The sequence below is a fragment of the Leptidea sinapis genome, chromosome 3 (genome assembly GCF_905404315.1).
Source record: "Leptidea sinapis chromosome 3, ilLepSina1.1, whole genome shotgun sequence".
Taxonomy (NCBI): domain Eukaryota; kingdom Metazoa; phylum Arthropoda; class Insecta; order Lepidoptera; family Pieridae; genus Leptidea; species Leptidea sinapis.
Window position 1 is genome coordinate 6,751,263 of NC_066267.1, and position 27,828 is coordinate 6,779,090.

General features: G+C 33.1%; 1 protein-coding gene across 1 annotated transcript in view; it reads right to left on the bottom strand.

Annotated features, from left to right (window-relative positions):
- LOC126979403 (5-hydroxytryptamine receptor 2C) overlaps window positions 1-25,591 on the bottom strand; it is a 141,476-nt gene extending 115,885 nt beyond the window's left edge. Inside the window, exon 1 of the mRNA XM_050828687.1 lies at window positions 25,426-25,591. The gene's annotated coding sequence lies outside the window, so the exon portion shown is untranslated. The remainder of the gene's footprint in view (window positions 1-25,425) is intronic.
- Between the last annotated feature and the right edge of the window lie 2,237 nt (window positions 25,592-27,828).

The following is a 27,828-nucleotide window of genomic DNA, read 5'->3' on the forward strand; positions in this document are numbered from 1 at the left end:
GTAGAGATGTGGGTTCTCTCTGCATCTTCTACCGCATTTATCACGGGGAGTGCTCAGAGGAGCTGTCCTGGTTGATTCCAGCGGCCGAATTCCACCACCGGACATTACGTGCAAAGTACCACCCGCACCACGTAGACGTCTGGCATTCCAGGACCGCGCGTTTCGTTAGAATATTCTTGCCTTGCACAGCTACTTTGTGGAATCAATTACCGGCTGCGGTTTTCCCGAACAGATACGACTTAGGGACCTTCAAGAAAAAAGAATACTCCCGCCTTAAAGGCCGGCAACGCATTTCTTGACACACCTGTTGTTGCGGATGTCCATGGGCGGTTGCCCGTTTGCCCACTCTTATATAAAATACATATATATATATATATATATATATATATATATGCACGTCGGCAACCGATAACCAAATCATACTTTCTCCCCTAAGTATCAAAGTATGGTATCAATAAGATTTATGTAAACCCAATTTAAATTATTCTCATTAACTGTAATTATATTTTATAAATGTAAACTTCTTGCTGGATCTTGAACCACGTAGAATATACTAACAAAAATATTATTATAACTTTTAATCTATACCTACAATTCACTAGTTGTAATATGTACTAGAATATGAAATCTCGTAAGGCTCTAGTATTTTTTTTTTAACTAATTAGAATTATATATATGAATACTAGTAAATTGCTTTTTGTTATATAAATAGATGTCAACATAGTAATAGCTAGCATAGGGATAGCTTTGTCTAGAATCTAGACGAAGCTATCCCGCTTCAGTCACGCGTGGCGAGTGTAGGTACCTACTATTACATTTGGCTTGGCACCGACTTAAAACCTATCAATAGGTTGCATATACAAATAATAGTATTTTATTAATATTTAAGGTAAAGGTGTATTAAATTAATTTTTTAGCTATTTGATACTTTTCAGTTTTTGAAATCGCTTTTTTATTTCCTTTACTTTCGTAAAATAAATATGCGATACATCTACGATAGATGTGTACACACCATTACAAAGTTAAAGGAAGTTGTAGAAGCATGCCTCACATCCGCTAACAGTAATTGCTACGTATCCGCATCACTATATTGGATTTTGTGCAAAGTAACTACATCTATGAGCAAAAAGCTAACTTTAATTCAAATTAAAAGGAAACTTGTGGCTCACGTGTTACGGCTGCTTTTCTATTAAAAGTTTTTAGTTTGTAGAATAGTTTCAGTGAGTTATCCCTGGAGATACATTTAAATTGATGTGGTAAGGGGACGAACAATTTATTTCTGGTTTATTACCCCAAGATTTTTTTATTCTATTTAAATTTCACATTTTTTCATTCTATGCCAAGAAGTCTTCCCTGGTCAAAATAATCTACTGCCAAATTAAGTCAGTATTATTTTTAATACTGACTTTGTTCTGTCCAAAAATTTGATGAGCTCGTTAGTTAAAACAAAAGAGTTATAAAAGTTAAGAATACAGAATTTGTACTGTTGACGATCCTTTAACCCAGTGGTTAGTGACCCCTTCGAATCCCGACAGGTGCAAACATTTACATGAAAAGTATGCTTCTTTTTCCGAGTCATATACGTTTATGTATATAATATTTATGTGGATTTAATAATGAATATAATATTAAATTAATAAGGCAAAAGACCAGGGTTATTTTTAAAGAAAAACCTTGATGTAGTTTTCACTTGTATTGCATTTTCTTAAGCACGAACCATTTCTTTACCTTATTTTAATTGATAAATTTCTTGACAAAAGCAAGTATTTAATCACCTGCGAATTGTTAAAATTTAAAATGGCCGTATCTTTCAATAGGTTGTTTTCAAACAAGAGTAATTCACGTAAATTGAGCTAGAGGTCCCAGGTTCGAATCCCGGCAGGTGCATACATTTATATGATGAATATGGATGTTTGTTTCCTAGTCATGGATGTTTATATGTATTTATGTATGTTTAAGTAAGTATATTGTATTAAATATGTAGTTATCTTGCACCCATAGTATATGCTATTCCTAATATGGGGTTAGATAATTTATGTAAAAATTGGGTCAATATTATTATTATTAAAAATTTCAACCTGATACACCAAAAAGTAGATAAACTAACAAAAAAAGACGTGTGGCACTCGGGGACTGCCGCGGTAAAGCTATTGCATAGCATTTTTTATCAACTTATAATTATTTATTTATTTTATTTATGCACTATTTTTTTTGATAAAATTATTTTTTAAAAAAAGCAAACGGGAAGTGAGAAAAATTTTACTTGCAAGATTTGATTACAGACAGAAAACGGGACAGGTGAAACTAAATAAAAATGCTTGTCATAATAATAAAAATTAAAAAAACGTGATAAAAAGGCTCGAACCTGGGACCTTCTGCACAACGAGCATATATGATAACCGCTGTTCCACGGCAACTGTAAAAAGCGTGACGAAATATCTATATAGGTACATGTAGTAAGTAAGTGTTAGGTTATTTCGTTACAGAATTTCTGGATTCGGTCTCCACGCTCAAGGCCCGCGATAGAAGCTATGCAATAGCTTCATATAACTTATTATAAATATTGTAAATCCATTATTTGAAGTAAGTTCTACAATAGTATTTTTATAACCTAATTTAAGTTCTGTCGATTTTGTGATGTTTTAAATAAATAAATAAACTTTTGGACAATAAAGAGTGTTTGGACCAAAGTTGAGATTATAAGAAATCTTCGTTATTTTTTATAGTATTAGACACGAAGTCATATGATTTTTATGTCACATCTTTTTCACAGAAAAGTCCTCAAATGGTGACCACGTACCGGAAGACGCAGTGTTGGTAGACCCCCCAAGAGATGGACCGACGATATGGTCAAGATCGCCGGAATACCTTTACTCATCCAAGGAACGAGCGTTCAGGCTTCAACGATGCAGATTGTAAAGATATTTTTATAAAAATACATTTCAATAATTACTTGATTAAGTGCTTACGAAACTGAAGTGGCCGTGGCCAGGAAACATAATTCGACGGACAGATGGCTGGTGAGGCAATAAAGTCCTCGAATAGCGACCACGTACCGGAAGACATGTTTGAAGCCCCAGAGATGGACCGACGATCTGGTCAAGATCGCAGGAATACTTTGGATGAGGGTAGCGCAGGACTTATCACCGTGGAGATCCTTGGGAGAGGCCTTTGTACAGCAGTGGACGTATTCCGGCTTATGATGGTGGTAATAGTAGACACTCAATAATATCAAAACAAATAAAAAAACTTTTACTAATTGTTATTGAACATCTCGCCGTCAAATGTCTTTCAGAAAAGTTTTCAAACATGCAAAGGGTAAACAGTGAAGACCAATTAGTAATTAATTAATGAAACTTTGTATTAATTGTAACTAAGTCTTGTTTGATTTTGTGATGATAGGGGCTTCAAACGCTCTCCGCTTTATTTAAATGTTTAAGTAATAAATTATACGATGTTCTGTATTATATAAATTACAGATGAAATACTTAATCAATTTTAATAAAATAATAATATTTTAATTTGTTTTTCTTAGCTACTCCTGAATTAAAACTATAATATATTCTTTTTTGTGATAATCTGAAACCAATTCATGTATAATACTTAAGTTCCCTCCCAACAGTATTAGAAAAGTTTTAATTCACGGATCGAGCAGCATCAACTAGCCAAACGACATTGATCTTAATATAATAATAAATATATATCTCAGAGATTTATTTGGATTTAAAATCGGGCGTCACGGTGTTGGTATTATCCATGTTGTTTTAAGTCGATCAGTGCGCACAACCGGCGCGGGCGCTAGCTTGAAGACGAATGCGACTTCTCAATGAGCGCTCTACTGATGGACAATAATATCTAACTTCAATCACGTCACCGACAGTGACATACACCGTGACAACTTCAAACACACTTTGAAAGATGACGTTCGCCATCAGTTCAGCCCAATACACAGAGTAGAATATAATCATACAGGCCACATTACTTTTATATTCTAATTCTCCGACATATATAAACATAATAATCGTGCTTATTGGACAATAAAATAAATAAATAAATAAACCTATCAAATTAACAGTCGGTTTTTTCCTTCGGTTATACTGCGAAAACTACTGAACCGATTGGAATAATACTGATACCATAAGATGCAGCGTGTTACGGAGTTTAAGTATATGATAATGTAGGTTACTACTTATCCGTAACCTATTTTTTTACTTAGAAATACCTATATATCCGCAACACAAATAGTTCTGCCAATGATATTTAATTACATTTGACAATTCATACAATTAGCGGGCGCTGGGTACATAATTGATTGGCAAAACAACGTTTTCCGGGACAGAAATTACCGCCAAAGACAAGATACAAGAGTACAATTACACCGTTGTATGTATATCGCTATCATCCAAAATTTTGCAGTACATTTGATTTAACATTCTTTGATTCAATAGCCTATAAATAGTAGAGTTATGGATATTTGGCATTCCAATTAGTACCAACATTCATTTATGATAATATCAAAAGAATAATATGTAACCTGTTAATATTTAGCTTAGTTTGTTGCGCCCATTCTTCTCAGGTCTGAGGCAGTCATTTTGGAATGGGTGGTAGTTTTTGACTTTCAAAAAGTGATGTCACATCCTATTTTGAATAAAAATATTTGAATTTGAATTATATTGTTTTAGTTATTATATTTAGTATATTTTGAGTAATTGTAATATTATATAATCACATGCAAAATCTTCGTGATGTCACTTTATTATGAAGTTGGTAATTTCGTATCACTAATGTTGGTAGTACTGTGACGAATTGCTCTCAGTTATTGGGCACTTCTTGTTGGGGCAGTCGAAAGTATCGGACGTGCTGGCTGCTGTTCATCCGATTACGATATTGTTTTAAACAATTTAGTGTTACTTATATACTATAGTTGTGATTATAATGAAATAATTGAATATATTATAAATTCTATTCAAGTGGTTCGTCAAAGTGTTTTTATTACAGTAGAGAATAATGTGTTCTGTAAGGCTAATATAAAATTTTAATGTACAATATAGTGTCGTGTGAAACAACACATGTTTTCTATACATAGTGACGTCACATGAATTTATAAATATCTAATAATACACTTATTAGTAACAGCCAATACAATTCCTCCGATGTATTGATTTTAAATGCTAACATAATTATTATGTAATTAATTATGTTATTAATATATTCTTGATAATGTAATGTATGTTCATAGGCACATAAGTGAATTTGCCAGAAACTGTCATTAACTTATGATACCTTCTACTCGGCTAAGTCGAGTTAGTAAGTCTTTTGTGGGGCGATGTATATGCTTTTACAACAAGATACCAGAAAATGTTCAAAACAAAAGTATAACGTTATTCAAAAGAATTGTTAAAAAACAGTTGTTTGGTCAAGGTTACTATAACATAAATGACTTTCTTAATGATACCACAGCTTGGGAATGGAGTGACCGCCCTCAGGCTATTAAATAATAAGTTTAATTGTACAATATTACTTGGTAAACATATTTATTCGATGAAAAAAAAAGCCCGCTGAGTTTGTTGCGCCCATTCTTTTCTAGTCTGAGGCATTCAATTTGGAATGGGTGGTGGTTTTTTGACTTTCAATAAGTGATGTCACATCCTATTTTGAATAAAAATATTTGAATTTGAATTTGAAATTGAATAGTACTAAGACTTTATTTTACTCTTACTTTAGGAAAATAAAGTATTCACCCCCTCGAACTCGTCCTGTTACATCAGTACGGTTAGAAGTTTCATGCATATTGTTGTTCTGTGCCGATATAATAGTTCTGTCTGCTATAATGCTTTTATATTTTTTTGTTCATGATAACAAGGGACGAGACGAGCAGGACGTTCAGCTGATGGTAATTGATACGCCCTGCCCATTACAATGCAGTGCCGCTCAGGATTCTTGAAAAACTCAAAAATTCTGAGCGGCACCACAATTGCGCTCGTCACCTTGAGACATAAGATGTTAAGTCTCATTTGACCAGTAATTTCACTAGCTACGGCGCCCTTCAGACCGAAACACAGTAATGCTTAGACCTTACTGCTTCACGTAGTTTTTTCATCATTATAATAATAAAAATCAGCATCACAACACAACACCTGTTTATGAATCAATAATGCATACGTGGGTTACACTGAAAATGCTTAGAACTGGCCAGTTAGAAACATTACTAATGAATTTTTTTTTGAAATTCAATTTTAGAACTCCTTGGTAACCTAATGTAGTATATTGCATTCATTTGTCATTTGTTTTTGGGAATTGGCGGCAAATCTAAAACTCTTGTTACACGTGAAAATGAACCTAAAGCGAGAAAATTTTCGGTTTATCATTTATTATGACTTTCGTTGTTTCGTTGACAATGTGCACAAAAAAATTGAAAATGTGTACAAAATGCTGCGATTAGCATTTCTTGAAGCCCCATCTCGTGCCACTATTTACGATTGGTTTAACGAGTTTAAGCGTGGACGTAGCAATCTCAATGATGATCCGCGTGAGGGACGTCCTTTAACAGCGACTACTGAAGATAGCATCAGTGCTGTGCGACACATGATAGAGGAAGATAAGAAAGTGACCTATCATCAGACGGACAAGCCAGTCAGGAAGCTTTGTACCAGATGGATTCCCCATACTTTAACCGACGACCAGAAACACCTTCGCATGGACTGGTGTCGCCAAATGTTGCAGTGACTCAAATGCTGTATTTGACATCGTCACAGGTGATGAAAGCTGGATATACTACTTCCAATCCGAAACCAAAAGACAATCAGCTCAGTTGATGTTTCCTTTCGAGGATCGGCCTACTAAGGTAAAGAAAGGAAGAAGTCAAGGAAAAAAGATGATTGACTAATTCTTTAGTCGGAAAGGTCATTTCGCGACAGTTGTGCTAGAAGATGGAAGGACAGTTATTGCAGACTGGTATGTCAATCGCTGTTTGCCTGTTGTCTTGAAAAAAATTCGACAGCAGCACCCTCGAAGCAGGAACCTCCTTCACCAAATGAAGCAGGAACTTCCTTCAACAATGCTTCAGCGCACTCCGCAAAACGGACTGTTGAATATTTTACTATGGCATGTGTCGAGATAATGAGTCATCCGCCATACAGTCCTGACCTGGCTTATTTATTCCCTTTTCCCAAGAACTAAAGATAAAATTCAAGGTATTAACTTTTGATGGGTACCATGACAGGACTTATCCTCGGTAGAATATCAGCTAAAAGGTAAGATTTCTAACAAACAGTTTGAATAAGAGGTGAGTTTTCTTCTGTCTAAAATAACTATAGTGAAACATTTGGTATTTCCTTTCATTTTTAGTAATGCATTTCTTTGCAAAGATTGATCCTTATCAGCAATAAATTCCATTGGTCCATGTAATTTTTTTGAAAAATCATTCGGGTCGATTTCCATCAAAAGTTCAAGAAATTTAAAAAGACTAAATATGCAGTTATTGTTTTCTTATAAATCGAGGGCATGACTCCTTTCACGACTTTTATCTAAGACTCGTAGTTCCCGACTTGGCCATCGCCGCCCTTCTCAAAAAACCACCTTGTATATTAAGTAATACTCATAAACTTAATACCTCTGTCTAATAATCCGTAATACCCTTGTCTGTAAATAATGTTATATTAATAAGCTATGGAAGAGCGAATCTTCTAGCAGAGGCGCTATAGTGCTTAAAAGGATTCTCCAATCATGAATATTGTCTTATGTACAACGTTGTAAAGATAATAAATGTTTTATATTTGTAAATTGTATGTATTAAAAACTCATAACTACAAATCCTTAAATGTTACATAAAGTTTAAAACCGTTTGTACTGCTCTGACGTAAGTCTAATGCAATCAACGAGTTTTATTGATTTTAAACCGTCAATGACACAAATTACTACTGTTGTAGTTAGAGGGCGAAGTGTATTTTTAATTTCTGACTCAAGGGTTAAGGAAAGTATTAATTTTTTTTTTAAACTTGCGTTTGATTTCGTTATGATGTTCAAAAGAATCATTGAGAGCAAAATTTAAAGAAGTTTTTATGTGTAGGCAACATAATATTCGAATTTTCTAGAAACACTGCAAAAATATTAAATTATTATATCATTAAACTGAACCACAACATATAAAACAAGAAAATATCCAAGAAATGCAAAACAGGCACAATCTATATATATAAAAATGAATTGCTGTTCGTTAGTCACGCTAAAACTCGAGAACGGCTGGACCGATTTGGCAAATTTAGGTCTTGAATTATTTGTGGAAGTCCAGAGAAGGTTTAAAGGGTGAATAGATAGGAAAATGCTGCTTAGTTAAATAAAAACAACAAATTTGTTTTTCCTTTGATGTGTCCATACATAATTTCTATGAGAGAATTTATTGACACACGGTTTGACAGTTCTGCTGTGAAACAATTTCATTACGACAGCAGGGTGCATATTTTACGAAGTAATTCTTGATGTTATGATATATTATTGACGAATTCATTTAAAAACATTATTTTATTTATTATATACAGAACAACGTCTGTCGGGTCAGCTAGTATTCTATAAAATGACAGAAACATGCACGCAAAAGTAATGAGAGACCTATATGTAGATAATGCATTTAGTGAATTTAAAATAAAAGACAATTCTATGACGATAGAATACATTATTTTTAAATACAACAGCACCTATTATGGTGGTAATAATATTCGGATAGAATTTACCCATGTTCTATCTCAACGTCACTAAAATCTATGTCGTGAGCTTCGTGACAAATTATTCAGTTACGTAGTCTGACAGTTTTTCCTAGATCTCTTGAATATTACTTGATGCTTTTGTAGCCATAACGCTTATTTTCACGAGACTTATCTCCAGATCCGTACAAAAATTGATATTTGCCATCCTTATTTTATACTAGTTAACTCGGAAAACGTTGTTTTGCCATATAATTTTTTTTAGAGTTACACCGTTTCTTGGATATTGATTTAATTTTATAAAATAAACGTAGCCTAAGTTACTCCTTATTACATCAGCTACCTGCCAATAAAAGTCGCCGGAAAATTTAAAAAAATGTTATTTTGGTGTATATGTATTCATAATATTTCATTTTATTCATAACATTTAGTAAAAAACGGTTATTTCAATATTACAAACAGACACTCCAATTTTATTTAAATGTATAGATAATTCACACAATATTTTTATAAATTATAGCCTATATGTTATTCTGGTGTGTAAGATATAAAATTTGCAAAGTTTCATCAAAATCCATTCAGTAGTGTTTGCGTTAAAGAAGTTCAAACATACATCCAGACATACAAACTTTCACATTTATAATATCAGTAGGATTTCCCTTCTACAATGACATAATGTAATTTCAGTTCAGAAACTTGGAACATGCTCCCAAATCAAAAAGGCTGTTGAGTCTGTATTTGTACACGTATATGTTTTTATAATAAATCTACAAACAGATACCATCAAGTAGCTCATAATATAGCCTCTTATCTTGATAATTATTAGACAAATAGACAATGAAAATGAAATGAAGCTTATCATTCATGTACCAACTAAAAAAATGGTATATTTTACTACTCTGCTGCCTTGTAAGACATGAGTGATGGCGATGGAATGGCATACAAAATCACAATATTTCATTATGTAGGTTTTTGGTTTCTTATTAATAATACCATATTATGACATTATGTTTTACTGTTTTCGAAAGTTATTTTCTTCACTATCTATTTGATGCCAGAAACTTATGCTTCATGTTTTAAAATTTAAGGTTTTTTTTTTTATAAAGTGCTATTTATTTGATTTAATTTGACTATTTCCACACTTTTACATTTCCTAAGGATGACTTAAATGGCCTCTTGGTCATTATTGCATTCAGCCATCGCTTCTCCGGGTCATGTAATTGGTACGTAGCACATCATTCATTACAAATGACACAGCACATCATCCGGACGGTATTATTGATGCGTCATGGCCTTAAAAAACTCAATCGATAATTTATGCGAATGTGTAGTCGAGTTGTAGTGATGAAGGACGACTTTGCTACGAGGTTGTTTTTCCCACGTATAGGGAAGGACGTATGTACATACCAATCTGCAGAAACTGTCCTTTAGTTATTGAGCGTTGGCTTTGGCTTATGGTATTTTCTTTCGAGTGCATGTTACATATATGTGATGCACTATGTAAGCTGTGCAAAGCTTCATAACCAACTATATATATACACACAATAACTATACATTCCCTGGTAACTTTTATGTTGATTTAAGCTACAGTAAAAGTCATAAAAAATCATGGCGCAAATATATTAAATAGCTTCAAAGCTTGTGGTTATTCTACTCTACATGAGATACACTAAGGTCCCTCAAGTAGCATTCTGAGACCGGTTCTCTACCTAATTCATACAACAACCATTCTGGGGACATAATAACTGTGACCAACACTTAATATATTCCTGTTTTCTCAGTACATTCTTAGATAAAAACTGCATCCTCCGAACTTTCAAAAAAAACATTTCAACAAACATTCAAAACTTCAAAATCATCGGACCTAAATTGTGAAGTGATTTCTTACAGTAGGGAAATACAAGCAAATAAGACCATGTCCACATAATATGCAAAATGCCTAAGCAAAAAAAAATCCAGGTCTATTTTTGGATTGGAGATAAATTTGGCGGAAGCACGTCATCAAGTCTAAGCCTAAACAACTTGATACCAAAATCTGCAATATATATTGGCTCACAAGTTGCCACTTAATCCACTTACACAATGAGCAAATTAATGAACTACAAAGACAATTTGAAAATATGCCACATAACTATAGATTAAAGCAAAAATAATAATTTTCAAATAAAAAAAAAATATTGCAGAATAAAACACTGAGAATTATGTTGCATATAGCTCAAGCAATAATTAAAGCTACCCCAATATAAATAAGTAGAGCAAGAAATAGTTCAGCAAAAAAAGCGATTTCAGAAAAGATTCGAAGTGTGGAGTTGCTGGACAAGATTAGTGACATCCCATGACACAACAGTAAACAAGCAATTTGTAAAGAGAGATACGAGACTACAAGTTGGAGAAAAACAATCTTATTCATCAAGAACAGATTGTCTAGTCGCAAAAAAGAAAGGGAAAGAAAGTTATGGTAAGACACAAGACGAGTGAGACGTCCACGTCATGGTGAGTGCTACAAACTCTAAATGCAAGCAAATATTGAATTGCTTGTGATTGTAATTCATTCAATTTAAGAAAAAATAATATACTATAGCTGCCATGTAAGCTACGATTAGGGGCTCTCTCATAGGTCACTGAATACAAATTCAAGAAATTTGTGTATTAATCCTAGAAGTGAGGGTTATCACTTTAAAAACGTAACAAATTGTTTAAGTCAATTTCCTAATATGCAAATATTGGGGCTATCAACTGTAAAGTAGATCATGTGGATAAAGCCACAACCTGGGAGTTGAGCAAAGCATACAAGTTTTATGACGATACGTCACTCGAACGGTTAGCTCATTTGGCAGAGCACTCACACGGAACTCGAGAGATCGTGAGTTCGAGTCCCGCACTATTCATAAAATATTGTTTTCAAATTTTATTTGTGGATTTATCGTAGAAGTGAGAAGAAGGCTTACTACAGTATAGAATTTAAAATACATAGTTCTTTTCTAGTTCAGCGTAGGCCACCAAAATCGTATACTATTTTATTTAGTAGGCTAAGTACTTTTGTTACTATATGGTTAATAAGATGGGCCAGGAGTTTCTTATAAGTAAGAAGAACCGCCAGAAGCCCATGTCAAGGCCCCTTTACGAACTGATGTAGCTTTTTGACGCATATTTACCTAGTGTTGTTGCAATATGTTATTGTTTATATAGTATCTTACTCGTGTAAGGCATTAAGAATTTGACGTTTGAGTATTTTTGTTGCATCACTTTACATAATAATTTGAAATTCAAATAAATTTTATAAAGTTAAAGCCGTAATTATTTTATTTTATTCAGAAACAAACAGTCATTTATAACTATATTAGCTGAGAAACATTTAGTAAAATATAGACCTACAGTTTCCTAGATTTTTTAAACTACATCATTAATTATTTTATATAACACAAATTCTTAATTATAGACATAAGTTTTGAAGAGTTACATACTATCTACATTATTAACCTACAATTTCTTATTTTTTTTTAAATCTATTTTATAGTTTTATTTAAAGCCAACAATATTAACATAAGTTTTGAAGGTAACATACCTATACATTATGGACCTACAGTTTCCTACATTTTACAAACAACATTATTAATTATTTTATATAACACAAATACTTATTTATAGATATAAATTTTGAGGAGTTACACACTACTTCAATTTTAATAACTACTTAATTAATTATTTTATTTAAAGCAAACAATATTAACATAACTTTGAAGAGCAACATACCTAATTACTACTACTACGTTTCTTATTATGTTGATTAAAAAAAAGGAATGAGTTTCTTACCTCTTCTTATCATTAAAGCTCAACCTTTTCCGGAGCGGTTGTAACTCGTAAAAGGAAGAAAACGTTTAGATATTAATAAGTGTCATTTTGATTTTATTTGATTGTCACTACCTATAACATCGTAGGTCGTCAATCAAATAAATTGTCAATATCGCTTATTCCTATTGCACCAAATATTATACTCCCATTACTTTTATTAGCTTGAAACAAAATGAAAAGGCGTTCAACTAATCCCAAATTGAACTTCCTCTAAAACCAGAATAATTTATATGAAAATGTTATCCAAGTTTAATATTAGACTAGAAGCTACCGAGTCTTTGTGAGGCAATGTAACGTATTTATTAATGCAATCTCGGTTGAGTTTGAGCGAGCAATCTATTTCGTAATAGAAATATCCTTCCTGGCGCTCGTTTTCTTGGTTAATTGTTTTGTAATTAAAATATGAGGGCACAATCGTAAGCCTATAATCCACATAATGAAATTGACTGGATTTTTGTGAATCTTCAAAAACGACTTATATTTAAATCATTTTAAAAGTTATCAGTTTCGCATCTCTGATTTCATTGGAAGCCATTTTGAAAGTATATTAATCATATTAAAGTTTTTCATTGCAAGAATAAATAAAAGGCTTACTATCATATTAAAAATGTTTATATTTGTGTATGAAACTATGATAGGATTTTGATATAATACGTGAAATCTACGACGGCAAGATTTTTCTTTAATTTTGCTTCTGTCCTGTTCATGTAATATTCGATTATGGGATTAATGTCTTTCTTTTTTATGAAAATAAGGGACGAGACGAGCAGGACGTTCAGCTGATGGTTATACATACGCCATGCCTATTACAATGCAGTGCCGCTCAGACTTACTGAGCACTACTACAATTGAGCTCGTCACCTAGAGACATAAGATGTTAAGTCTCATTTGCCCAGTAATTTCACTAGCTACAGTGCCCTTCAGACCGAAACACAGTAATGTTTACTCATTACTGCTTCACGGTAGAAATAGGCGCCGTTGTGGTACCCATAATCTAGCCGGCATTCTGTGCAAACGAGCCTTCCACTGGTGATTCTATAAATCCCTTGTTCCCTGTGATGTTTCTTAAATTAAATTATTTTAGTTTCAACCCATGCAGAGATGAAATGGCATAGATGGTTTGTATCTTTTTAAAAGATGTCTTTAACCAATTTATTTTTCAAGTAAAGTTTCCTCTTTATCATCATATCAGCTGGAAGACACTCCTGGACAAAGGCCTCTGCCAAAGACCTTCACGATGATCAGTCCTGTGCTGCCCTCGTCCAACGTATTCCAACGATCTTGACCAGATTTATTTAAGTAAAGCTTAATGAATCATATTTAAAATTACCCTTAATAATACTTTAATTCAACATAAAGTTTAACAACATAAAATCCACATTTAAATGCTCAGTAAGTCTTCGTCTTAATCGATACTTATGGATTTCCTTAAAAATAACGCCTAATCAATAAACTTTTTAGTAAGGCTTGTTTTTTAAAAAGAAAGAATATCGTGAAATAATAATCATAATTTCTATATCATTCGAACACTTAATCGCAATAACAATATCTAAGAGGCTATCACAATTAAATAAAATGGCTCAATCCATATTAATAATTTCCTCTTCTAAAATTGAGTGGGAGTTATATAAATAGGCATATTAAGAAATGCCTCAGCTCGAATTTGTTACGACAAGCCCCGCGACAGTTAATTCCTCAGTTACAAATTACTTTTCATAATAATATTCAAAATTCAAAAAACACTTTTTATTTTCTTTCATAAAATGATCCAATATAAGCACCCTTTGAAGTGCTTTATTTCTAGAATAGACTTGATATTATTTGAAAATTATATTAATACAATATTAATACGTAAAAATAAACCGTTGTTATATCACTTTATAACCATAGAAGCTCATGCCCGCGACTTCGTCCGCGTAGATAAGGGTTTTAAAAATAATAAGCAAGTTTAAAATTGAAGATTATCTCATGTCCTATTCCAGTTCCGGTTCCCGTTTTCGCTCCCGTTCCCAACATATTATATGAATCCTATTTCGAGGAAGATTGCTATGGCAATCTAAACCAATTATTGGTATAGTTATAGCGCGTCGACGTGAATTTTAGTTTTTCAAAAATCCCGCAAGAACCATGGATTTTTCCGGGATAAAATGTAACCTATAACCCTTCCCAAGCTCTATTCTATCGCTGTACAAAATATCATCAAAATCGGTTCAGTAGCTCTGGCGTAAAAGCGTAACAAACAAACTTACATTCACATTTATATTATAAGTAGGGATTGGTGTAGCGTCTTTTAATAAAAGTAAAGTCTAGAATATTTTTGGTTAGAATTAGTACAAAAGACGTGTTTTGGATGAAAAGAAAACATGAATATCTAGAGCTTACAAGGGAAGCTCTAAAGTTCCCGTTCAGATACCATTCCCCTATATATGAATGTGCATTACTTTGATCACCATAATTATCCAATTGCCTTCCAAAAAAAAAGCTTCTGCAAAATTGATAATCTTTTTAATGATGACGAGAACAAATGTGTCGGCAAAGTCGCCTTTAACTAAACTAAGCCCTTCGCCATATAAATGAACTTCAAAACAATGTGGACATTTTTGGTTGTATGTGGAGTGAACTCGCAAGGGTACTATTATAATATGTAGTATGATACAGTCAATAGTTGTATGTTGAAGTTTATGGTAATTTTTTGTGTAATGACGTGTAATTTCTAATGTAATGTTTGGTTTGTTTAAGATTGATTTGCTTGTTTTTGGCATATATTATTCCTGTTTCTTTGAAACTATCTCATTAGGTCTTCTGTAATTACAGTTGCTATGTGTGCTAAAAGATAAAAATATTTTGAACGCTACATTTATCTGTTCATCTACATTTTCTATGTAAAACATATTATTTTGTGAAAATTTCTTTAGTGGCATTGAGCACTTTTATAGGGATGGGTATAAAATGTGCCACTCGCAAAGGACACGTGACCTGATCGAAAATTGGTAAGACAGTCGTTGAAATTATGGATGAAAGTTGATTTTTCTGAGAGATTAACTTTTTTAAAGTAAAATAATTGTAATAGTGCTAATTTTTTTAAAGTAATATAAATTGTTTTGTGTACGTATTTAACCACATTAATACTAGTAGTGTTATAGGATAACAGTACTAGTATTAATGTGAACTTAATAAATAAAGCAATTCGTGCGAGATTATTCCCTAACCATACCAAAATATTAAAAGATGCACAACGCTTATTTTCAAATTATCATTTCCGCCAGCACTCCCGAAGTGCAATAAGTTATTTATAGAAAAACAACGTATAAATTTCAACAAATGTTTTGTCAACAGACCATTTACGTATCTATTGACGTCAAGATGACGGTAGGGTAAAAAAAAGTGACGCGCAAAATAAATTCCTTAAAATCTATTAACAATAAATAAATTTAATTTTTAATTTGAATTTTTGGCAGAAAATGTTAAATCAATTTCCCTTTGCATTAAAGAATAGAAAGTCATTTAAAATATTCAAAAGCCTAAACAGCAATTGTAAATTGTGAGCCTAAATTGCAATTTCTTCAGCTATGCGATTCAGATTTATTAGTCATATATTATGTTAATTATGAATACCTACGGCTAAACGAAACACTTTTAATAAGAGCCAATAAGTATAAATTGCAATTATATAGTATGATGGGGTGGCCACCTACGCTTAAAGGATCCCATACTTTTCCATGTATGACCAAAATAAAAAAAAGGCTGCAATTTCATAATATTCTTAATTTCAAGTTTCAATCAGAAACACAAAAAAACAATGGAATATATAGACTATTGGATGAGTAAAGAATAGAAATAATTGTGTAGAGACGTCGCTTCATTGTGTGTCTTGTACCAAATTTATCACGAGGAGTACTCTGAAGAGCTCTTTCACCAGATTCCTGCCACCGAATAGTACTTTCGCACGACACGCCACAAAATAAGATATCATCCCCACCATCTGGATGTGTGGCGGTCCTCTACAGTGCAGTTTTCAAGGAAATTTCTTCCACGTTCAAGCAAGCTGGGAAATGAGCTTCCTAGTGCGGTGTTTCCGGGTCGATACGACATGGGTACCTTAAAAAAACATACGTACTTTTAAGGCTGGCAATGCTCCTGTGATTCCTCTGGTATTGCACTTGCACATTGTGGACAGCGGTGATCATTTAACACCAGGTATGCTTGTTTGTCTTTCTTTTCCATAAAAAGTGTTATTATATACACTGCAATTGTTCGAACACCAAATATGACAAATAGCATTGAATTGTAAATTAACGTATGAAAGTAAACTCATTAAAACTGTTCGATTCATTAATTATGTTAATTTTCATCGTTCATTTTCGGAATGAGCGTTCAGGCTTCAACGATGCAGATTGTAAACGTATTTTTTTTATAAGTTAAATTAAATACGATGCATTAAATCAGCGATATTCCTGTTGCTTTTAATTATGTTCATATTTGATATAAGAACCGATACTATTAAGATCTTAAAGCATAGTGTATTACGTTCTCACCTCAAAGACTTGCAAAGCCTATCTAAGGCCTTTGATATGCAGATCCGTGGGCGACTATTCTCACTTGTCATTAGGTGAACGAATTGCACGTTTGCTCTATCATTATAAAACATCAGCCTAAGCTACTCTGCTTAAGGCGACACTAAATGCCAGCGACCTTGAGCGATATGAGTTATGGCTGCCGGCCCGTCATGGAACAAAGCTAATCTTTTCAAAATTCTTGCGTGAAAAACGTAAAATTTTAACAGGCGCAAACAGTTTATATTATTACAATTCTCATTATTGATTACTTATCTGAATAAATGTTCCTACACAAAAAATGACAAGTTCTATAAATAACTTTTCTGAGAGAAGTATTAAACGAATGCGTAATGCCGAGAAAAAACTTGTTTAACTGTAAATGAAAGTGGTAGATCAAAATAGCTCTGAAGTGTGAACTATAGGCTTCTAGTAGGCTTCTTAAGATACATAATAGCTTTAAGGGTAAATGTATACACTTCTACAATAAAGTCCCAGCCACTGTTCAGGCATAATCTATAAATAAATTTAAATGTTTTATAAAAAAATGGCTCCGTCGTAAATCCTATTACTCCACTGCTGAATATCAAAATGATCGAACAGCCTGGGACTAGATTGTGATTATTTTATAGCGATAGAAATGACTGTACAATATTGTATATTTTTATTGAAAAGAGCGCAAAAAAAAGAATGCTGGGAGAGTTTCTTGCGCCGCTTCTTCTCTCTCAGAGCGCCATTTGTTTCCGAAGCGGTAGTAGTATCTAGTAGTATAAGAAATGACATCAAAAAGAATTCTAAAGGAATCAATTTTGAGAAAATAAATGCCTTTATTTATAACCAACAGCAAGTAAAAGAAACCTACAAATGAGCCTTAAGGGTATGTGCAATCGGATAAAATAGTGTTCATAGCTCCAAATGCTATATTTTCACCACTAAAATTGTCTAAAAACACCTTGTTTGCGTGTTTTCTGCCTACCCTTCGTCTTAATTCCGTACACAAAATATATAAAACTAAATGATTTTATATGTTGTCTGACTACTTTTGAGAAAAATAAACGAGAGTGCCTTAGACCACACGGACCAATTTCTTTTTAATGATGTGGGATGAGACGAGCAGGACGTCCAGCTGATGGTAATTACACCCTGCCCATTACAATGCAGTGCCGCTCAGAATTAATGAAAAACCAAAAAATTCTTAGCGGCACTACAACTGCACTCGTCACCTTGAGATATAAGATTACAAGTCTCATTTGCCCAGTCATTTCACTAGTCACGGCGCCCTTCAAAGCGAAACACAATAATGTTTACACATTACTGCTTCACGGCAGAAATAGGCGCCGTTGTGGTACCCATAATCTAGCCGGCATCCTGTGCAAAGGAGCTTAATTTAGTTAGTTTAATTAAATTTTTATCGATTAACCTAAATTATATATTAAATAGTAAATTATTAAATGTTGTTGCATGATGTCATGTCTTCGTAAAATAAAAATAAATGTATTTCGAGTTTACATTCAATTTTGTATTAAGTATTACCATGGCCATAATTATTCGGACTTAATAATTTAACGCAAAGTAAACTATTTCATTCAAGAAAGGTATTTATAAAACACTCGGATCTTTAAACAAATCCCTGCCGAGGCACCGTTTACCAGTGTAATGAATTTCAGCTAAATTCATTCTTTACTGTCAGCAAGGACTATTTATTTAAATGTTTCAAAGTCTGCACTCAATTTATTGAGATAAGCCTCGGTTTTATATCTGCTTGAAAAAATTTGACAGTGCTAGCTTGAATTTTATTGATTAATGGTCGAGTCATGCGGTTCTATAAGATTATTCGGCATAAGCTATTTCGTTGGTTAACAGTTTTTGTCAGTGAAATTTTGTCTTTACAATCCATAATATTACATTAGCAAAGTTATTACTTCGATTTCACATCTGTGGGAGTGGGAGGCTCCTTTGCACATCAAGCCGGCTAGATATTAGGTACATGGCCGCCTATTCCTGCCATGAAGCAGTAATGTGTAAACATTACTGTGTTTTGGTCTAAAGAGCGCTGTATCCAGTGAAATTTCTGGGCAAATGAGACTTAACATATTGTGTTTTAAGCTGAAGAGCGCAATTGTAGTGCCGCTCAGAATTTTTGGGTTTTTCAAGAGTCCTGAGCGGCACTGCATTGTAATGGGTAAGGCGTATCAATTACCATCAACTGAACGTCGTGCTCGTCTCGTTTCTTATTTTCATAAAAAAAACATCTCATTTTAAAATGAAGATGCTATTGAGCAAACATTCCACACAACAACCTTTTAATTCAGTTTTCGTTTATCAATATACCCGATGTATCTTAAAGAGCACAATTTTGATGATATTGAATAGCGAAATTGTTTATGAATAGCGAAATATTAAAAAATCTTTCTCTTAGATACAAAGAAGACCCTTTGATTATTGCGAATGTTACACATTTAAATAAAATAAGTAATATTTTTAAATCATTAAGACCCGTGTAATTGTAACTATATTTTTACATTCGGTATTTGCGTAAAATTAACATTTTTGTTATTTATTTATTTAACCCGACGTTTTGTGACCCTTATCATTAATCAACAATCGTTTGACTCATTTTCACGGTTATAAAAGAGTAAAATATCTAACTTACTTAAAATGATAAGTATTAATATCGTATTTGTGTAAACAGCTTTTACATATTCGCTTTACGATTGCCAATTTTTTAAAGCATTAAGATTAATATTGTATCTTATCGTTAAAAGATAGATCTGTAGAACTTTATAAGATAAATAATTCCACCATATATTATTTTGGTATTATATCTCAAAGGGTTTAGACAGCATTTTTGTAAAAGCATCCAGACAGGGCTTATTTTATTTTTCAAAATTTAAACTTTAAACAAAAACTTTACAAATTATATACTAAAACCTTCCTCGAGAATTACGCTATCCATTGGTGAAATCAGAATGAAAATTGGTGCAGTTGTTTTTGAGTTTATCGCGAGCAGACAGACAGACTTTGTTTTTAATATGTAGTGATATATAATGGACAATTACAAAACTATTTCACACATAAATCCACTCTATATATTGTGTTTTGTAAATATTATTTTATTTTCGTACATTTTCGTATGTATCTATTATAACAGGGAGGAAAATATTTAAAATCTGATCGATGTACAAAGTACGTAAAAGAGTGATATATTTAAATGTGATTTGATAAACAAATATCAGCCTTAACTCAAGAGCATTACGCTCAAATTTCTCCGCTCCAAATTTATTCAAGTTTGCAATGAAATCTTCATACATTTAAATATTCCCTCAGATCAGGTGACTTACATATAATATAGGAAACGCGCCTCCAATTGGAAATGCATTGAATAAATTCGCCTAAAACGTTTTTAATGTCCTCGTTTCCAGTCGGGCTATTTCTAAAATAGGAAAATTGATTAAACTGTTTTATTGTAACACTTGCGCGCTAAGATGTTTCTGTGGTATTGAATGAAACTGTGCCGTCACGCTGGGCTATGTAGCGCTCGGTCACGTACAGTCGGCTCAAGTTGAATAAGTGAAACTTGATCCGGAGCATAGTTATATTTCATAATTCTCACGTCTGTCATATGATTTTATGTGAAAACTACTTGTTCTTTTTTTTTATTTATGAAAAAGTTGTGATAATGGCAATACAGAGAAATCACAGGAGCGTTGCCTTTGAGAAAGGTTTGCGCTTTTTTTTGAAAGGGACCATGTCGTGTCGTCCTGGGAACACCGCACAAGGAAGCTCATTTCACAGCTTGGTCGTACGTAGAAGAAAGTTCCTTGAAAACCGCACTGTGGAGGACCGCCACACATCTGCTTGAACCCGAAATTAGTCATTCTCAGTCCAGTGCAAATGTTGCCGGGCAGAAAAACCATCGTTTTCTCTCCGAGGGCAGAAAACGCGGATTGAAGTCGCATTAGATATTTCTTGTTGTTTTCGATTGCTATTTGTTGTCACTTTTCATTTTAAACATTTATTATTGTGATTTTAGGCATCAACTTAACTGACAGATATTTTCCTCTAGGTTGGCTTGAGACAATTATCTTACTGGACAAAGGCCTCCCCCAATCACGGCAATCAAGAACATAACCCAATTATGCACAACCACGATACTCGGTTCATGTCCGCTGGTAAGTTCGAGGTTCCTAGAATCAATAACTACAACGGAGATAGGACTTTGAAAAAACGCCTACCTTAAATTATTAAACTACCTATTAAAGAGCTTGCTGAGGACATCCGAAGATGTATTTATTGTCAACACTGCCTTAAAATTAAAATTAGGTTTTTTTATTATATTTTTTATCAATATTTGTTAATTACACTTGTATAAAATCAATGTTCTAATAAGCATTAATGTATAAAAAAATACTTGATCCTGCAGACAAACTGTCCAAACAGTTTTGCGGGACTATGTTAGCTTTTAAGATTCTTTCTGTAAATGATTAATAGTATAGATAAATAAAAAAAAAAGATCTCCATTATGATCGATCCTGGCGGGCTTCCCTCATTCAGCATGTATTCCCGCGATCTTGACCAGACCGTCGGTCCATCTTATGAGGGTCTATTCGACTTTGCTACCCCAACGGCCATCTGTCCGCCGAACTATGTGCCCCGCCCACTGCCAGTTGTGCGGTAATTGGGGTAACTTTAGTTCTCACACGGCTCTCCTCATTTTTTATTCAATCCCGTAGGGAAACTGCGAACATAGACCTCTCCATTGCCCTCTGAGCAACCATGAGCTTCTCATAAGGCCCATAGTTAGCGACCACGTCTGCGTACTGTAAGTCACTGGCAACACACACTGCTTGAAAACCTTCGTTTTCAGACACTGTTTGGGGCGAGAATATTTTACTTTCACCAGACATTAAAAACAAAGTGTGTGACGCGAAATGAACTAACAAAGGTCCCACAATGAAATCAAACATTAACTACGACTTAACTAATGACTTAGCTAGAAATGCAACGTCACGACTTCACGTAGAAGGTATACGTTACTCACCTTGAGTTAGGTTTCCTATAAAACGTTATTCTTAGGAATTTAGATAAACAACTACTCATTTTATTTATCTATTTAATACGCTTCTTTGAAGTATGGTAGAATTCAATAGTATTATATGGAACCATTTCTTTAAATATATGTTTTTAAACTTTTATCATCGCGGAACTTTGACATTGAAATTATTATGACAGCTGGTACTCACGATACGATGCCGATATTTCGATCCAATTGCATGTATCGTGGTCGCGGCGGAACTGCGGTAACGGTGTGAAATCTTGACACATTGACACTTGACACTGATAGTACATCAATCTGTCCACGTGGCGCCTAGTTCGTTTCGGTCTTTGATTCCCAAATTCACAAGAGGACTGACGACGTCCATACTTTCGGGTGTTTTTGTTGCATTTGTACCACATACTGAGACCTAGTGTAGCCTAAACCATCCTCCCTATTAAAATTGTTAGGATGTTTTTTAATTTCAATACCTTCTCTAACAAGCCGTGACATGTATTGGCGTTCAGCAGAAATCATTCGTGGGTTATGCAACTCGATTCAGTGGTTGGTACCGGCTTCAAGCAAGTGTTTAGTAAAAACGTCAATATTATGATCGTTGATATAGTCAAATGTTTTAGATACTCTATTAAAATGATAATCCATAATATTTCACATTCGTTCTATTTGAAAATATTTCATTAATCGGTTGTCTTGGTAAACACCTTGGAATGGAGAAATTCAAGTAAGATTTTAAATTAGGTTCTAAGGATCCGTGTATAATTTTTAAAAAAGCGGCCAAGTGCGAGTCAGACTCGTCCATAAAGGGTTCCGTAGCAACAACTAACATAATATAAAAGTTATTGTAGTTAAAACTTTGATCGGTTTTTATGATAGTGTATTTTTTTAGGTTAAGTTATTGATAATACTGATTGACTTGATTTATGACGTATTAAAAAACTACTTACTAGATCTCGTTCAAACCAATTTTCGGTAAAAGTTTACATTGTAATGTACATTATATATTTTTTAAGCTAAACATTCTCTTATTTTAGATGGGGGGGACACATTTTACCACTCTGGAAATCTATTCAGTTTAGAATTTTTTTATTAGAAACCTCAACATCATTTTGAAGACTTATCCATAGATAACCCACCAACGTACCCATACGTCGATGAATAAAAAAATATTAAATTTCAGTTTCAAGTATAGTGAAGCCCCAAAAAATTTTTTTCATTTTTCGCGTGAAAATCTTAATACGGTTTACAGAATACCTATCTACTTACCAAGTTTTAAAGGTATAGTTCTTATAGTTTCGCAAAAAAGTGGCTACGGATGGACAGACAGATAGACATGACGCATCTATAGGGGTTCCGTTTATTGCTTATTTGGCTAAGGAACCCTAAAAAGGCTGCAAAAGAAATTTTATTTTGTATATAAGTGGATTCAAAAACCTACACGCGAGTCATATGCCTTGGGTTGTATTAGGAATTGTTAACTCTACAACACGAAGAACCTGCATTACGATTTTTACGATTTAAGAACTTTATTTCACAGAAGAATATTACAATATTCACTTATAGAGAAAATATATTCTAATTACTATATAATACTAGCTGACCCGTTGTTCTGTGCATAATAAATAAAATACAATTTTTTTTATGAATTTGTCAATAATATTTCATTACATCAATAATTATTTCGTAAAATATGCTCCCTGTTGTTATAAATTGCTTCACAGCAGAACTGTCAAACCGTGCGTCAATATGTTTCGCACAGAAAATATGTACATACAAAGCAATTATTGGAAATAAAAATAATAATGGGTCCCGAATCGAAATAAAAACTTATCTCTCAAGTTGGGCTAAAATGCACTCCATGAAGTAATCCCTATTTAAATCCGTTCATTAATTTAGGAGTCCATCGCGGACAAACAACGTGTCACGTAATTTATATATATTAAGATTATGTGAGCCGTGAGAATATAACAACGATATAATAGATGAAACCTTGAAAAAAAACCCTTAAATACCAAGAAGTAAATCTCTTTATAATCACGCATAAATGATTCTATAGACATATTTTATCATATGCAAACCTTAACAATGCTTAAAAAATCACAGACGTGTAAATAAACGAAAAATGTAATGTTAATTATGAATCATATTATTAAAATTTTTATAAAATGTTCAAAATCTAATTAGAGTTTTTTTTTTATGGAATAGGAGAACAAACGAGCGTACGGATCATCTGTTGTTAAGTGATCACCGCCGTCCACAATTTCTTGCAACACCAGAGGAATCACAGGAGCGTTGCCGGCCTTCAAGGAAGGTGTACGCGGGTATCGAGTGAGTATTGCATAATATGTCGATTATTTTATTTTTTGTTGTTATTTGGATAGGTTCTCCTGAGAGGCTACGTTCGCTTAAATGCTTCTACTTGTGGCGGAAACATGGGGCGAGTTGTTCCCTCCCCAATTTTTTTTTATGACAGTTATGGACGAAACGGGCAGGACGTTCAGCTGATGTTAATTGGTACGCCCTGCCCATTACAATGCAGTACCGCTAAGGATTCTTTTAAAACCCAAAAAATCTGAGTAGCACTACAGTTGCGCTCGTCACTTTGAGACATACGATGTTAAGTCTCATTTGCCTAGTAATTTCACTAGCTACAGCGCCCTTTAAGCCGAAACACAATAATTTTAACACATTACTGCTCCACGGCAGAAATAGTCGCTGTTGTGGTACCCATAATGTAGCCGGCATCCGTGTAAAGGAGCCTCCCACTGATAAATGTGGTTGACGGAGGCTTTGGCTGGCCCATGCGCCATGCTAGAATGATCCTGTTACCAGAAATTCTGCCTCATGTTTTTAAAATAATCAAAATTATTAAGACCTACAGCTTAAAATAATATTTTACATCGCTTCCATACTTTACTTTTTAACGCTATTGCACACTTATTATTGTGAAGGATCTTTTTTTTTTTAAGGACAATCATTGACTATTTACAAATGCTTTTATAAGTTTACGTAAATATTTTTTTCATTTCGGCATTTATTTACTCTTTCATGACAGAAAAAGGCACCTTTATGGTACTGTTCTGGCTTTGCAAAGAACCTTACGTGTAGTAATAAACCTATCTTTCATAATTTGCAAAAAATACATACATAAATATAAAACATGACATATTTAATAAGAAATGTGATAAAATCTTATTAAATTTTATAAAAAAGACCTATGGCTACAAAAAGTAAGGCAATAAAAGTTTAATTATAACAAAGACATTACCTTAAATCCAAAAAACACTTTGATATCCACAAAGGTTTTATCTCTCCGCTATAAACTTTACGAATCACGCCGTTAATCGTTTTTAACACTCACACTGAAAGCACGCGAATAAAATTTGGAATTAAAGTTTATATATTATCTTGCCGCCACGAACACGTCCGGCAGCTGTGACGGTTGCCGCCGAATGAAGCTTTCACGCGCACCTGTTGGAAAGCTCTTATACCCTGAATTCTTGAAAACATTTTCATTTCAGCCCCGATATTTGAAAGTTGATCGCTATACATTGCCGTATATTTATCAGTACTAGCATCAAATCTAATCAAAACAAGCAATGGACTACGTAACATCATAATTAGTAAAAATAAAACAGCCCCTGGAAATTAATTGATTTCCCAACAGAAGTAATTCATCTATTTTTATTTTTCCCACTAGTAATTATCAACGCTGTCGTCTATCCCGTTTTAATGAAAATCTGGAGTGTTTGCATTTCGTTTAATTTTGTGCGCATCATTATATTTACTTTTAGTAACGAGTAATTGTAATGTATTTGACTGAATTATTTATACACGTTATTTTATTGTAATATAATATAATGTATTTATAATTGGTACAATAACGTATATTTGAGTAAAATGTATATTTGTAAGTTAAATGTATATTTCTAATTGGTTATATTATCTTTCTGGTTAATAAGAATAGATTGTTAAAACCTGATTCTTACACGGTAAACAGGCACTATTTATGAAATCTTAGAGTTTAAAGGTATTTATTAAGCGCTCCTCTGGTACAAGAGGAAATGGGCTGCAGTGACCTTTAGATGACCCGTTTGCTCGATTGTCCTCCCTTCCATAAAAAAAACCACGAATTCGAAATGTGGCAAACCAAAGGATATTTGAATTTTATTTCAATCCCATGTCGTTGTTTTTTGTTTTTGATTACGTCAAGTTGAGATACTAATTATATTTCTTAAAATTATTACAGTGAGTGTTATTTTCTATAAAATAAGTACGAAGTAATGTACCTACTTACTTTATTATGCGATTAGTTACCTATTTAAGGGTATACGTGGTTTTTACCCCATTATTTCAATCATGATTGGTTATTGGGTCAGAATAACTCTGTAGGTAAGTACCATAAGTCAGTAATATTCGTGCAAACTAGCACTTCCTTCATAACAAAGTAACATAACCTAACATCCTTTGAAAATGATTTTCTCTGAATCTGGAGTTCCAAAACGAAAAATATTTTTGTGAATAAAAAAGGAATTATCAAACTTTAATTTATACTAACATTTATCCAGACACAAAAATATTTGTACGTAATCAAAGCTCCATACAATACTGGTCATTCCTTTGATTGGAATATTCCTTTAGCCAAGTATACGAGTATGCTAATAACTGATTTTAGAATATTCCACCCGCAAGAGTTTTTTTACTATGAACAGAACGGCGTGCGTCGCGTTAGCTGGTTTAATAATTAATGTTTAATAATTAAAACAGTATATTAAAATGAATAAAATAATATCGATACCAAAGATTAGAGGGAATATTGTACAACGATCTCACATGTGAAGGAAGACACATACTAAACAATATTTACTTACATAGTCGAAATCTTATTCCTGATTCCATAAAGCAATCACTTAGAAATTTCTCATCCTCTTGAAATTTAAATGTCATTTTGTTTGTTTTTTTTTTAACACTTTTATCTGAAATTTTCCAGATTAAAAAAACGTATAATACAAATTTAATACAATAAATAATTAATTCCGTATAGACATTTGTAATAGTAAACGGTGGTTTATCCAATTGTTCTATCCATTGAATGAAATGACTTTAATTCCGGCTGTAAGGTCGGGTGGTTGCTGGACGCTTATTATAGTGAAAAAACTCTAAGAATCTGAGAAGTAACTATTTATTGGTCTAACGTACAACTTAACAAATTTAGTTTTACTACAATGAAATACTTAACAAAGTGTCACACTGACGTGTAAGCGCTCTGTAAGTATACCTGTTGCCTGATAAGTTTTTTATATATAATATTAATGTCCCAGAACAGTCACACTAGCGTGTAAGCAGGAAGCTATATATACACACCGGCACAATTAGCGGAACAGAAAAAAAAGTGAAACTCTGAGATAATAACGCATATATTTGCCGAAAATGTAATTAGACACAAAATAACAAATTGATTAACATCTTTTAACAACGACTTTGAAAAGTCTTCGTTATTTTTTATTGAAAAATAAAGAAATTTGAAATAAGTGAAATTTTTAGATGATTATGAACCATCACAAAAATAAAAAAAGTAAGCATTAAATGATTTAACAATAAAATTAAAACAAAATTAATAACGAGTGTTTCCCCCTCTTGCTCTGATTACGGTTTCCATTCGTCTGGGCAT